This window comes from Panthera onca, chromosome X (assembly GCF_046562875.1).
Source record: "Panthera onca isolate mPanOnc1 chromosome X, mPanOnc1 haplotype 2, whole genome shotgun sequence".
NCBI lineage: Eukaryota > Metazoa > Chordata > Mammalia > Carnivora > Felidae > Panthera > Panthera onca.
The window spans coordinates 48,002,947-48,016,407 of record NC_138357.1 but is presented as its reverse complement, the minus strand read 5'-3'; the positions used below and the strand labels follow the sequence as shown (position 1 = coordinate 48,016,407).

At 41.2% G+C, this 13,461-nt stretch overlaps 1 long non-coding RNA gene across 1 annotated transcript; it reads left to right on the top strand.

The window, feature by feature from the left end:
- The first annotated feature begins 849 nt into the window (after nucleotides 1-849).
- LOC145714655 (uncharacterized) lies at nucleotides 850-11,058 on the top strand. The gene is made up of 3 exons (XR_014136920.1): nucleotides 850-904; nucleotides 7,938-8,207; nucleotides 10,400-11,058. It is a non-coding gene; the product is annotated as an uncharacterized LOC145714655 (long non-coding RNA).
- The last annotated feature ends 2,403 nt before the right edge of the window (nucleotides 11,059-13,461 follow it).

The following is a 13,461-nucleotide window of genomic DNA, read 5'->3' as shown; positions in this document are numbered from 1 at the left end:
CTTGGCAAAGAAGAACAGAGGCTTTAGGTCTTTGCACCCAAATGTTCCTCATGAAGCCTATGAACAACATGTTATGGGTGACCAACTGAAATAGAGTCTTAGAAGTGGAGGGTCATTTTGTGATTACATTTTTTCCCCTAAGGTTCTTGGGTGTAAGAGGACTGGCAGAAATAAATAGAACTTTTCTGCTGAGAATTATGCCCTACTGAATCATTTTCAGTCATGCATCTGAAAACAAGTCGGTTTTAAGTTCCCTGCCATGGTCTGTAAAGCCTGGCAGCAATTCCCTTGCTATCCCGCCAGGAAGAACAATTACTGCCTCTCCCAACACTTTGGTTAGGTATGCAAAAACTGTACAAACTTGAACACAATCAGTCTTCCATCCCATGGAGGGTAGTGGTAGTATTTACTATTACTACAACTATTACTTTCACCATCAGTATCACAGCCAACATTTATTGAGAGCCTTCTGGATGTCAGGCCTTAGGCACAGGCCTAAGTTCTTCACATTCATGATCTTATTCACAACAACCCTTAGGGGTAGGCAGTACACCTGCCTGCATTTTACATATTAGGGAACTAAGGAGCAGAAAAGTTAAACAATTTGCCCAAGGTCCCACACTCTGTAAGAAGCAGAGCAGGGATTTGAATCCAGGTCTGACTCTAGAGCTGGCATTAGGCCAGAAAGATCTACTTATGCTTTTCTCAAATTCCATGCAGAAAGAGAAAGCTATATCCAGAAAAGTGCAGAAATGTAGCCATGCCCAAGTCAAGAGAATTACATTGATAGAAATAAGTATGACAATAGTTGTAGCAGACATGGATGACTGAGTACTTCTATTTTGCCAGGTGCTGGGCTAAATGCTTTACATACTATTGCCTTTCATCTTCAAAAGCCTATGAGGTTGGTACTATTTATTACATCATCTTACAGAAGGAGAAACTGATGTTCAGGGAGGTGAAATCATTTGTCCCAGGGCACCCATTAGGAAGTGGCATAACTGGTTTTCAAACTATGGTCCAACTCCATAACTCAAGCTCTTAACTTTAAGCCAACTAGTCCATACTTGTTTCTGAAGGATAGAAACCTTGCACAGAATGATCGGTCTTACAACCCCATCTAGAGGGTATGACACTAAGATTGCATCATTTGCTATTATGCATTACACATGGCCTTATTTCCAAAAGAACTACCCCAGGCACCTTGTGGGTTTTTGACAGGGTTCTGAGACAGAGCCTCTAATCCAACCTCAGTTGTTAAACAGATGAAGGAGTTTGGGGTACAGAGAGGTTAAGTGCAAAGATTGTACAGCTGATTACTGACAGAGATACTCTTAAAATCCAAATATCCTGTGTGCCCAAGCCAGTACTCTATCTTTCCTGTCCAAAAATACTGCTTCCTCCTTGGGTCTTCTCTGGCCACTCCTGACCCACCTACTTTCCTCCAATTTGCCTAATAAATGTCACTGAAGAATTATGTTGACAATCATTCTCACTCAGGGATTCTTCAACTATTTCTACTGAAGAAGGGTTTTATCAGACAGAAAATGTAATTCAACAAACCAGTGTTCTTAAGAAAAGTGAATCATCTACATTTGCCTTTCTGGCATGTATATTTATGAGACAGAAATAATTTCTCAGCCAAAAGGGAAGTGTGGTTAAAAGGGGGTGGGAGTGCTACCTATAAATGTGGGCAAGTTGGAGAATTTAGATTGAAACAACCCGATAAATCTCAGTTTCAGTATATTGGCACACTTCCCCTCGTATAACGTACATGTTCCTGGGTGTCAACTAAATTTTCCTATACACAGTCTATCAATCACAAAGTTATTTAAAGAATATCTCCCCAATACAGCCAGCATACCTCTATTTACTTGTCAAGTGAACCTTAATTTTGTTGCAGCAGGCTGTTACTGTACTTCCCAAATCCCATATCAAGCTGGGTAACCCTGGCAATTTCCCCCAGTGAAGACAGGAATAAGGACACCTACCTCACAGGGTTGTTGTCAGGATCAAAGGGGAAAGTCCATATAAAAATGCTTAGCATAGTGCCTGACATATAATAAGTAGCTCATTAAATCCAAGCTACTATTATTATGATTAGGGGAGGGGCTTAGATCATTAGACAGGTATGCCCTCCTTCTGGGAGAGGTATCCTCTTTTCTGTAAAGAACAACCCAAAGAGAGAGGTCTTGGATTCTAATGTAAAAAGAGCATGGAGAATTTAAGGTAACGCTAACCACTGCCAACCACTGCCTCCCATATTCTTGTCTTTGAAAATCCTAAATCTGCCAAAAAGGTCTTACAAATCCATATCTCAGCATAGCAGCCCGGAGATCTAGATTAAGGATACTTTCTTGACCCTAGGTGGGGCAAATTTACTTTCAGGCAAATGGTTGCCTTGGAGTTTCTCTTCTTTCATTGTCAAGGTCTTAGCCTCCTTCCTCCAGGACTTTTAAAGCTTAGCTCCTGCCATAGCACTTTGTGAGCAAAAAGACCCTGGTCCATCATTCAACAAGCCCCATGTGGCTCTGAGTACTTCTTCATTTTGTCTTGCAAGATAGGCCTTGGTTTTCTGACTAGAGAATTCAATATGCAGAGGTGGAGGGGGTGTCCCTTTGCTTGGAATGGATTTCAACCCCTGACATCTAGTTACCACTCTTCATTTATATGTTGTTTCTACCTGCCAAAAGTACCCTGCCAGCAGTACTAGTATCCAGTGTGATCTGCAGAACACAGGTCATAAAGTGAGAACACAAAAAGAGTCAAGAAAGAACAGCGATCATTTAGGGTTAGAGCATGCAAAACAGTAGTAGCTAACATAGCAATAAATCCCCTGAATATTTGAGTGTTTGGTGTTTGGGCCATACCTGTTGTATTTTGAATATCATTCTTCCCTCCCAGTAACCAATTAGAATCACTCATTTTCAAGGCAGTTTCTACTAGTGAGATTTAACCAAGTTCAATGAATACAACACCACTCTTCTCAGGAGAATCCTGACAACTAGCATTCTTAACCATAAAATGCCATTGGCCATGAGTGGAGCAGGGGTCACCTGGACTCACTGCTTTGTCACTAACCCCTGTAAACCCTTTACTGGGTTGACCCAGTAACTGGGTCAATGACCAAAACTGGGATTTCTGACAGGAAGGGGTGTGGAGAATGAGAGTTATTGCCAGCTTTCCAGGAATGGAAATCATCTCTGCATCCTACTTCATTTTCATAGGTATTGCTAAAACATCTGTAGCCATGGCACCCTTGGCCTATGCCTTATTTCTTTAGCTATAACAATCCATCCTCCTACTCTCCTTGCCTTTTCTCTCATATCAATCTCTGTGCAAAACACAGGTGGTGTTATCCCAGGTGAGTGAAAAAGCAGCAAGAACTTCCTGCTGTTGACACAGAAATAGTATCAGCTGAGGGTTGTGGGAGTCAGGGGGCTTGTACTTCCATCCCTATGCCTATGAAGGGCCTGGCTCAGGTCCAGTGAGCCCAGGAGGCTCTGCTGTCAGGTGGTGGGCAGAGTGATGTTAACAAAGCACTCAAACTGTGCTGTGTGATGATGACTCAAGAATCCCACACAATCCCACGCTCCTGCTAGTCGCCACTTCCAGGAACTAAAATAGAACTCTGGTGCTAAGAGACAGCAAGCCTTTTATATCTGCTTGGAAAAATGAGCCCAGTCCTAAGAATTACCATGCTATTCAATACATGGAATGTGTTTCCATTTGTTTGTGTCATCTTCAATTTCTTTCATCGGTGTTTTACATTTCACAGAGTATAGGTCTTTCGCTTCTTGGGCTAGGTATCTTATTGTATTTGTTGCAACTATAAATGGGATTGATTCCTTAATTTTTCTTTTTGCTGCTTCATTATTGGTGTTTAGAAAGGCAACAAATTTCTGTACATTGATTTTGTATCCTGTGACTGCTGAATTTGTTGATCAGTTCTAGCCAAATTTTTTGTGAGGTTTCTTTAGGGTTTTCTATACAGAATATCATCTGCAAATAATGGAAGTTTTGCTACTTCCTTGGTGATTTGGATGCCTTTTCTTTTTGTTGTCTGATTGCTGTGGCTAGGACCTCCAGTACTATGTTAAATAACAGTAGTGAGGGTGGACATCTCTGTCTTCTTCCTGACTGTAGAGGAAAAGCTCTCAGTTTTTCCCCATTAAGGATATTAGCTGTGGGTTTTTCATATATGGCCTTTATTATGCTGAGGTATGTTCCCTCTAAACCTACTTTTTTCATGGTTTTCATCATGAATGGAAACTGTACCTTGTCAAATGTTTTTTCTGCAGCTATTGAAATGATCATATAGTTCTTATCCTTTATTAATGTGGTGTATCACGTGGATTGATTTGTGAATACTGAACCACCTTGCAACCGAGGAATAAATCTCACTTGATAATGGTGAATGATTTTTTAAATGTATTGTTGGATTTGGTTTACTGGTATGTTATTGAGAATTTCTGCATCCATGTTCATCAGGGATATTGGCCTGTAGTTCTCTTTTTTAGGGGAGTCTTTATCTGGTTTTGGTATCAGGGTAATACTGATCTCAGAATGAGTTGGGAAGCGTTCCTTCCATCTCTACCTTTTGGAATAGTTTGAGAGGAATAGGTAATAACTCTTCTTTAAATGTTTGATAGAATTCACCTGTGAAGCCATTGGCCCTGGAATTTTGTTTGTTGGGAGTTTTTTAAGTAACTGATTCAATTTCTCTGCAGGTCATCAATCTGTTCAAATTTTCTATTTCCTCCTGTTTCAGTTTTGGTAGTTCATGTTTCTAGGAATTTATCCATTTCTTCCAGGTTGTCTAATTTGTTGACATACAGTTTTTCATAATATTCTCTTATGTTTTTGTGATGTTGGTTGTTATTTCTCCTCTCTCATTTGTGATTCCGTTTGGGTCCTTTCACTTTCCCCTTTGGTAAGTGTGGCTAGGGGTTTATCAATTTTTTCAAAGAACCAGCTCCTGGTTTCTTGATCTGTTCTACTGGATTTTTTTTTTTTTTTTTAGTTTTATGTCATTTATTTCTACTCTAATTTTTATTACTTCCTTCCTTCTGCTAGCTTTAGGCTTCATCTGTTGTTCTTTTTCTAGCCCCTTTAGGTATAATGTTAGGTTGTTTGAGATTTTTCTTGATTTTTTTTTAATTTTTTTTTTTTTTACGTTTATTTATTTTTGAGACAGGGAGAGACAGAGCATGAACTGGGGAGGGTCAGAGAGAGGGAGACACAGAATCTTAAACAGGCTCCAGGCTCTGAGCTGTCAGCACAGAGCCCGACTCGGGGCTCACACTCACGGACCGCGAGATCATGACCTGAGCTGAAGTTGGCCGCTTAACCGACTGAGCCACCCAGGCACCCCAATTTTTCTTGATTTTTGAGTAGGCCTGTATTGCTATATACTTCCTCTTAGGACCATTTTTGCTGTATCCCAAAGGTTTTGAACCACTGTGTTTTCATCTTCATTTGGTTCCATGTATTTTTTAAATTTCTTCTTTGATTTCTTGGTTGACCCATTCATTGTTTAGTAGCATGTTATTTAACCTCCATGTTTGTGGTCTTTCAAAATGTTTTCTTGTAGTTGACTTCTAGTTTCACAGTGTTGTGGTCAGAAAAGTTGTGTGGTATGACTTCAATCTTTTTTTATTTGCTGAGGCCTGATTTGTGACCTAATATTTAATGTATTCTGGAGAATGTCCCATGTGCACCTGAAAAGAATATGTATTCTGCTCTTTTAAGATGCAATGTTCTGAATATATCTGCTAAGTCCATCTGGGCCAGTGTGTCATTCAAAGCCCTTGTTTCCTTGTTGATTTTCTGTTAAGATGATCTGTGCATTGATGTAAGTGGGGTGTTAAAGTCCCCTACTGTTGTTGTATTACAATCAATTAGTTCTTTTATGTCCATCAATGACAGTTTTACATATTTGGGTGCTTTCATGTTGGATGCATAAATATTTGCAACTGTTATGTCTTCTTATTGGATTGTCCCCTTTATTACAATATAATGCCCTTCTGTATCTCGTTACAGTCTTTGTTTCAAAGTCTAGATTTTCCAATATAAGTATCGCTACTCTTTGACACCCATTTGCATTGTAAATATTTCTCCATCCTCTCACTTTCAATCTGCAGGTGCCTTTAGGTCTAAAATGAATCTCATGTAGGCAGCATGTAGATGGATCTGTTTTGTATCCATTATGACACCCTATGTCTTTTGATTGCAGCATTTATATTTGGACCTCTTTTAGGCCAGGCTGCTGTGTTTTAAACTAGGCTAGCTTATACTGAAAGAAAGGAACTGCTTTTTGATAGGCTGCCAAAAATTCCTTATTATAAAAGAATTGCTACATGCTACTCCTGCCCTTTGTCACCTTATCACAGGTAGTGCTTGAGCACATATCTGGGTATCTAGGTGAGCGCTATTCTATCCCTGGAGTCCTGGCCTCAACACCTGCCCAGACCTGGTTTTTCTAGAATTAGTTTTCAATCAGTATGTTTTGTTTTTAAAAGACTACATTTAGAGTTTTTAAAAAATTGTTTTGAAGTAATTTTAGATGTGTGGAAGTGTTGTAAACAGAGTTCCCATATACACTTTATCCAGGCTCCTCTAACATTAACACCTCACATAACTCTAATTCATTGATCAAAACTATGACACTAACAATGGTACAATTTACTAAACTACAGACTTTATTCAGATTCTGCCAGTTTTTCCACTAATGTCCTTTTTCTGTTTAGGATCCAATTTAGGATACTACGCAGCATTTACAGTACATTTAGTTTAAGAAAAAAAATATATTCCTAGAAACAAGTTTCCTTTTAGGAGGTGGAAAGGGTGGGCCAGTAGAGGTTCTGGGCAATTTATGATCCTGAGCTATTTTACCCATAAAGGAACTTAATCAGTTCTGCACCAAAGCCCTTAATTCATGACACCTCATCACAGTTATTTTCAGAAAACATGTCTTATGTTAGCACTTCTCACAGCAGTACAAAGGGATTTGACAAGTGGGTTATTTCAGCAAACAATATTTTGAGGGTGACAAAATGAAAGGGATGGCCTTATCTGTTTTCTTTGCTTCATTTTTCTCTCCAAACCGTATTTAAACTTTTTACTAGAAGTTGCAATATTTGACTATAACATAAATGCTGAGAAACACCAACACCAACAGGGAAGACACTCTTTCCAATGTGTGCTTGGTTTTATTTGCCTGAAATTAAGTATTGAAATCTTACAGAAACCAAACTGATTAGGTTATTTTTGCTTGTTAATCTCAAGAGAGGGAAGGGAAAGCAGGCTATGCCATCCATTTATTCCTTCAAAAAATAATGGGATTATTAAGAATACTCTCACTGGTATTACTAAGAATGTGCCACTCAATGTGCAAGGTGCTATACAAATACTGTTTTGCTGAATGGGTCACAACAATCCCATGAAGTAAGTTATTATGCTATTATTACCCTTATTTTACAGGGAGAGGGGCAGGAAACAGAGGGTTGGAGAATATAAGCAACTCACCCAAGGTCACACAGCATGAAAGTGATGGGAGTCAGGATTCAAGCCCAGGTCAGACTGATTCCAAAGCTGTCCTCTTGGCTAGTATACTATATTGCCTCTCTGAGCACCTATAAATTTCAGACACTGGACTGGGTGCTAAACAGAGATACAACAGTGAACACATTATAGCTCTTATGCCCTCAAGGCTCACAGTCTAGGTGGAGGAGAAAAACTATTAAACAGCTGAGTATAGATATACAACCCTCTCTTTGCAGGTATTCCTTGTATTGGTTACAAATAAAGGTGCTCAGTAAAATACAAGTAGTAAATGCCAACACTTTTAAATATAAATTCCTTTTATATTTTAAAAATAATTTTTTATTTTAAAAATAAAATAAATACATTTATTTAAAAATAAATTCCTTTTTTAGGTCCTCAGAGCAAACACCTCTCACCCTCCATGTCCTCTGAGGATCCCAAACAATTAGGAATGGACTTGATATTGACATGCTCCTCTACTGTATGGATCTGGTCTAGATGTCAGCATTGCCACCCCACTTAGTCTCCTTTGAGAAGAAACAATGGGAAATATAATGTGGAAATACATACAATGACAGAATCAAATCAGCTGATGGAAAATTTTTAAGTCTGGGACATAATTATATTCCATTTCAATTGTCCTTTTGGACTTGAATTAATTGGTAAGTTCTAAGGGAGCTTCAATTGGTTCATGACTGCATTTTATGGCCATGCCACTTTGAAATACATCTCTCAGAAAAATGACAATGATGATCCTGTAAATTATAAATTGGCAATGTGATTTTGAAGGTGAAGGGTTGGAAGACTTACATCTCAGCAAATGACAATCATTCTTTTCTCCCTTCCAACCCCCAAACCATCAAATACCCTAACCCTGTGGCTCTCAAAACTGGCTGCACATTGGAATCACTGGGGGAAACTTCAAAATTACCAATGTGTGCGTCCCATCCCAGAGGCTGTGATGATTTAATTAGTCTGGGGTGTGGCATGGATTTTGGAACCTTTAAAAGATCCCTGGGGAATTTTATTATGCAGACAAGTTTGGGAACCACAGCCCTAATTGGAGGATCATAACCCTGACTGTACATTAGAATCACTTTGAAGGATCTTTTAAAACTCCAGATGCTTGAGTCACACCCCGGATCAAGTAAATTAGAATATCTGGGGGTAGGGCCCAAGCCCCAGGAACCAAGAGGTCCATCGTGCAGCTAAGACTGGGAACCACTGCAGTAGATAAAACTCCACACCTGCAATAAGGGCAATGTCAAAATTTCATTCATAGGTTCAGCAACTCTAAGACAAGCCTAACAAGAAGAAGCCAGTTCTGGGGGCACCTGGGTGGCTCAGTCAGTTAAGCATCAAACCTGGGCTCAGGGCATGATCTCATGGTTTGTGAGTTCAACCCCACATCAGGCTCTGTGCTGACGGCTCAGAGCCTAGAGCCTGCCTTGGATTGTGTCTCCCTCTCTCTCTGCCCCTCCCCTGCTTGTACTTTCTCTCTCTCTCTTTCTCTCTCTCTCAAAAATAAATAAAAACATTAAAAACAGAAGCCAGTTCTGGAAGACAGGTAAGAGGCAGGCTGAGAATAAACCCTTAAAACAACTGTCATACGTTAATAATAAAATGAGCTCACTTTTTTCTTGCCCTGTATGAAGGTTAATTTTATGGCTTGGCTAGGATTACTAGCAACTGATGGTATCTCAGCCCCACTCTCTACCACACCCACCAGAATAACTGTTGAAACCATGGGAAGGAGAATGCTTTCAAGGGATGAAAATCTTTTCAAAGGACTGCAAACCAGTGCTTAGAGACCCTGGGTGGGTCTAGACAAGGAGGAAGCAAAAAAGCAAGCTATTTGGCCTATGTATTACACAGCTAGTTTTTTATCTGCAATTTAATGTGCACGTTCACTCATCAAGCCAAACACTGGGCTTGGAGATAAAAACCCTAGACCGGGTTTTCATCCTTACCTGCACATTAGAGCCCTCTAGGGAGTTTTTTAAATAATGATGTTAGGGCCACACCCAAAATAAATTAAATCTGAATCTCTGAGGGAGTGACACACAGGAACCTTTGTTTTAAAAGGTCCCCAGGTGGGTGCCTGGGTGGCTCAGGTCATATCTTGTAGGTCGCAAGTTTGAGCCCCTTATCAGGCTCTGTGCTGACAGATCAGAGCCTGGAGCCTGCCTTGGATTCTGTGTCTCCCTCTCTATCTGCCCCTCCCCTGCTCGTATTCTTGTCTGTCTGTCTCTCCCTCTCTCTCCAAATTTGATAAACACATTAAATAAGTAAGTAAGTAAATAAATAAATAAATAAATAAATAAATAAATGGTCCCCAGGTGATTCCAATGCGCAACCAAGGCTGAGGAACAGTGGCTCGAAACCACTGGCTCACAAACTTGAGTGAGCATCAGAATCACCAGGGCAACATGTTAAAACACGTTGCTGGTCCCCACACCCAGAGTTTCTCAACATCTTCCAGCCCCCAATTAAATGACCAAGTCAGAGAATACATTTTAAAAATTAGAAAAATGAATTACTGAGTCAGGAAACAGTAATCAATAGATGTTAAAATCTTTGGTTGGGATGTTACTGGGGAACAGGACAATCATATGGTACCAAAGAAACACCCCACAGATTTCTAGTTAATTATAAAGAGAAAATTACATGGAGCATTCTGAGGGCCACAACCTAACTGATCACCTTTACTAAGAGTGGACAACTGACACTGCATGCCTCCAAATAAGATGTGACATACAGTACATGACATTACTTATGAAGCATTCTTGTCAAAAATGGTTTAATTTCAATCTAACCAAGACTTTTGACCCAAGAACTAACTTCTCATTTACAGGAAATTCAGGGCTGGAAAGAGGACCCAAACACCACCATAAAGAAACAGAGAACATCCTATCCCAGGATACAGGATCACTGCTAAAACCAGGAGAGTCTCAGGCAATCCAGGATGGTTGGTGACACTACAACCAGCCAGATTCCTAATGTGGGTCTCTAAAAGGTAGGGCCATTAAAAAAAATGGAGAGACTGTTCTAGATTCAAAGAAACACCACATCCAAATGCAACATATGAACTGGACATAAAAGACACTTAGGAGACAGCTGGGGAAATGTGAATACAGAACACTGCTACTCAGCCATCCAATAGATGTAAATGAACTATGTCACTAAGCACATTGTTTTATTCAGCTGACATTGTTCTGTGACAAAACTTTCTCAGTGAAGTATGTTGTGCACTGATCCACTGTGGTGCAAGTTCCTTATCTCCCTGTAAACCATCAAGCAGTCTGCAAAGCATACTTCAGGAAGCACTGGATTAGATATTAAAAAATATTAGTGAAGATCAGTGAGGAGCTGTTAATTTCTTTTAGCAGTACTTATGGTATTATGTATCATATACTTATGTAGAAAAACATCTTTATGCTTAGAAGATGTATGTTGAGGTATTTAAAGTGAAGTGTCATGATGTCTACAACTTACTTTCAAATAGTTTATCAAAGAACAGACGGGGTTCCGGAAGATGGCGGCGTAGGAGGACGCGGGGCTCACAGCGCGTCCTGCCAATCACTTAGATTCCACCTATACCTGCCTAAAGAACCCAGAAAACCGCCAGAGGATTAGCAGAAGGGAGTCTCCGGAGTCAAGCGCAGACTAGAGGCCCATGGAAGAGGGTAGGAAGGGCGGCGAGGCGGTGCGCGCTCCACGGACTGGCGGGAGGGAGCCGGGGCGGAGGGGCGGCTCGCCGGCCAAGCGGAGCCCCCGAGTCTGGCTGGCAAAAGCGGAGGGGCCCGACAGACTGTGTTCCGACAGCAAGCGCGACTTAGCGTCTGGGAGGTCAGAAGTTAACAGCTCTGCTCGGAAAGCGGGAAGGCTGGAGGACAAAGGGAGGGAGAGCTGCTGAGCCCCCGGACGACAGTGCTCAGTTTGGTGGGGAACAAAGGCGCTCGCCAGCGCCATCTCCCCCGCCCATCCCCCAGCCAAAATCCCAAAGGGAACCAGTTCCTGCCAGGGAACTTGCTCGCTCCGCGCAAACACCCAACTCTGTGCTTCTGCGGAGACAAACCTCCGGCAGCGGATCTGACTCCCTCCCGCTGCCACAGGGCTCCTCCTGAAGTGGATCACCTAAGGAGAAGCGAGCTAAGCCTGCCCCTCCAGCCCCCGTGCACCTTGCCTACCCACCCCAGCTAATACGCCAGATCCCCAGCAACACAAGCCTGGCAGTGTGCAAGTAGCCCAGACGGGACACGCCACCCCACAGTGAATCCCGCCCCTAGGAGAGGGGAAGAGAAGGCACACACCAGTCTGACTGTGGCCCCAGCAGTGGGCTGGGGGCAGACATCGGGTCGGACTGCGGCCCCGCCCACTAACTCCAGTTATACACCACAGCACAGGGGAAGTGCACTGCAGGTCCTCACCACGCCAGGGACTCTCCAAAATGACCAAACGGAAGAATTCCCCTCAGAAGAATCTCCAGGAAATAACAACAGCTAATGAACTGATCAAAAAGGATTTAAATAATATAACAGAAAGTGAATTTAGAATAATAGTCATAAAATTAATCGCTGGGCTTGAAAACAGTATACAGGACAGCAGAGAATCTCTTGCCACAAAGATCGAGGGACTAAGGAACAGTCACGAGGAGTTGAAAAACGCTTTAAACGAATTGCAAAACAAAATGGAATCCACGATGGCTCGGCTTGAAGAGGCAGAGGAGAGAATAGGTGAACTAGAAGATAAAGTTATGGAGAAAGAGGAAGCTGAAAGAAAGAGAGATAAAAAAATCCAGGAGTATGAGGGGAAAATTAGAGAACTAAGTGATACACTAAAAAAAAATAATATACGCATAATTGGTATCCCAGAGGAGGAAGAGAGAGGGAAGGGTGCTGAAGGGGTACTTGAACAAATTATAGCTGAGAACTTCCCTGAACTGGGGAAGGAAAAAGGCATTGAAATCCAAGAGGCACAGAGAACTCCCTTCAGACGTAACTTGAATCGATCTTCTGCACGACATATCATAGTGAAACTGGCAAAATACAAGGATAAAGAGAAAATTCTGAAGGCAGCAAGGGATAAACGTGCCCTCACATATAAAGGGAGACCTATAAGACTCGTGACTGATCTCTCCTTTGAAACTTGGCAGGCCAGAAAGGCTTGGCACGATATCTACAGTGTGCTAAACAGAAAAAATATGCAGCCGAGAATCCTTTATCCAGCAAGTCTGTCATTTAGAATAGAAGGAGAGATAAAGATCTTCCCAAACAAACAAAAACTGAAGGAATTTGTCACCACAAAACCAGCCCTACAAGAGATCCTAAGGGGGATCCTGTGAGACAAAGTACCAGAGACATCACTACAAGCATAAAACATACAGACATCACAATGACTCTAAACCCATATCTTTCTATAATAACACTGAATGTAAATGGATTAAATGCGCCAACTAAAAGACATAGGGTATCAGAATGGATAAAACAACAAGACCCATCTATTTGCTGTCTACAAGAGACTCATTTTAGATCTGAGGACACCTTTAGATTGAGAGTGAGGGGATGGAGAACTATTTATCATGCTCCTGGAAGCCAAAAGAAAGCTGGAGTAGCCATACTTATATCAGACAAACTAGACTTTAAATTAAAGGCTGTAACAAGAGATGAAGAAGGGCATTATATAATAATCACAGGGTCTATCCACCAGGAAGAGCTAACTATTATAAATGTCTATGCGCCAAATACCCGAGCCCCCAGATATATAAAACAATTACTCATAAACATAAGCAACCTTATTGATAAGAATGTGGTCATTGCAGGGGACTTTAACACCCCACTTACAGAAATGGATAGATCATCTAGACACACGGTCAATAAAGAAACAAGGGCCCTGAATGATACATTGGGTCAGATG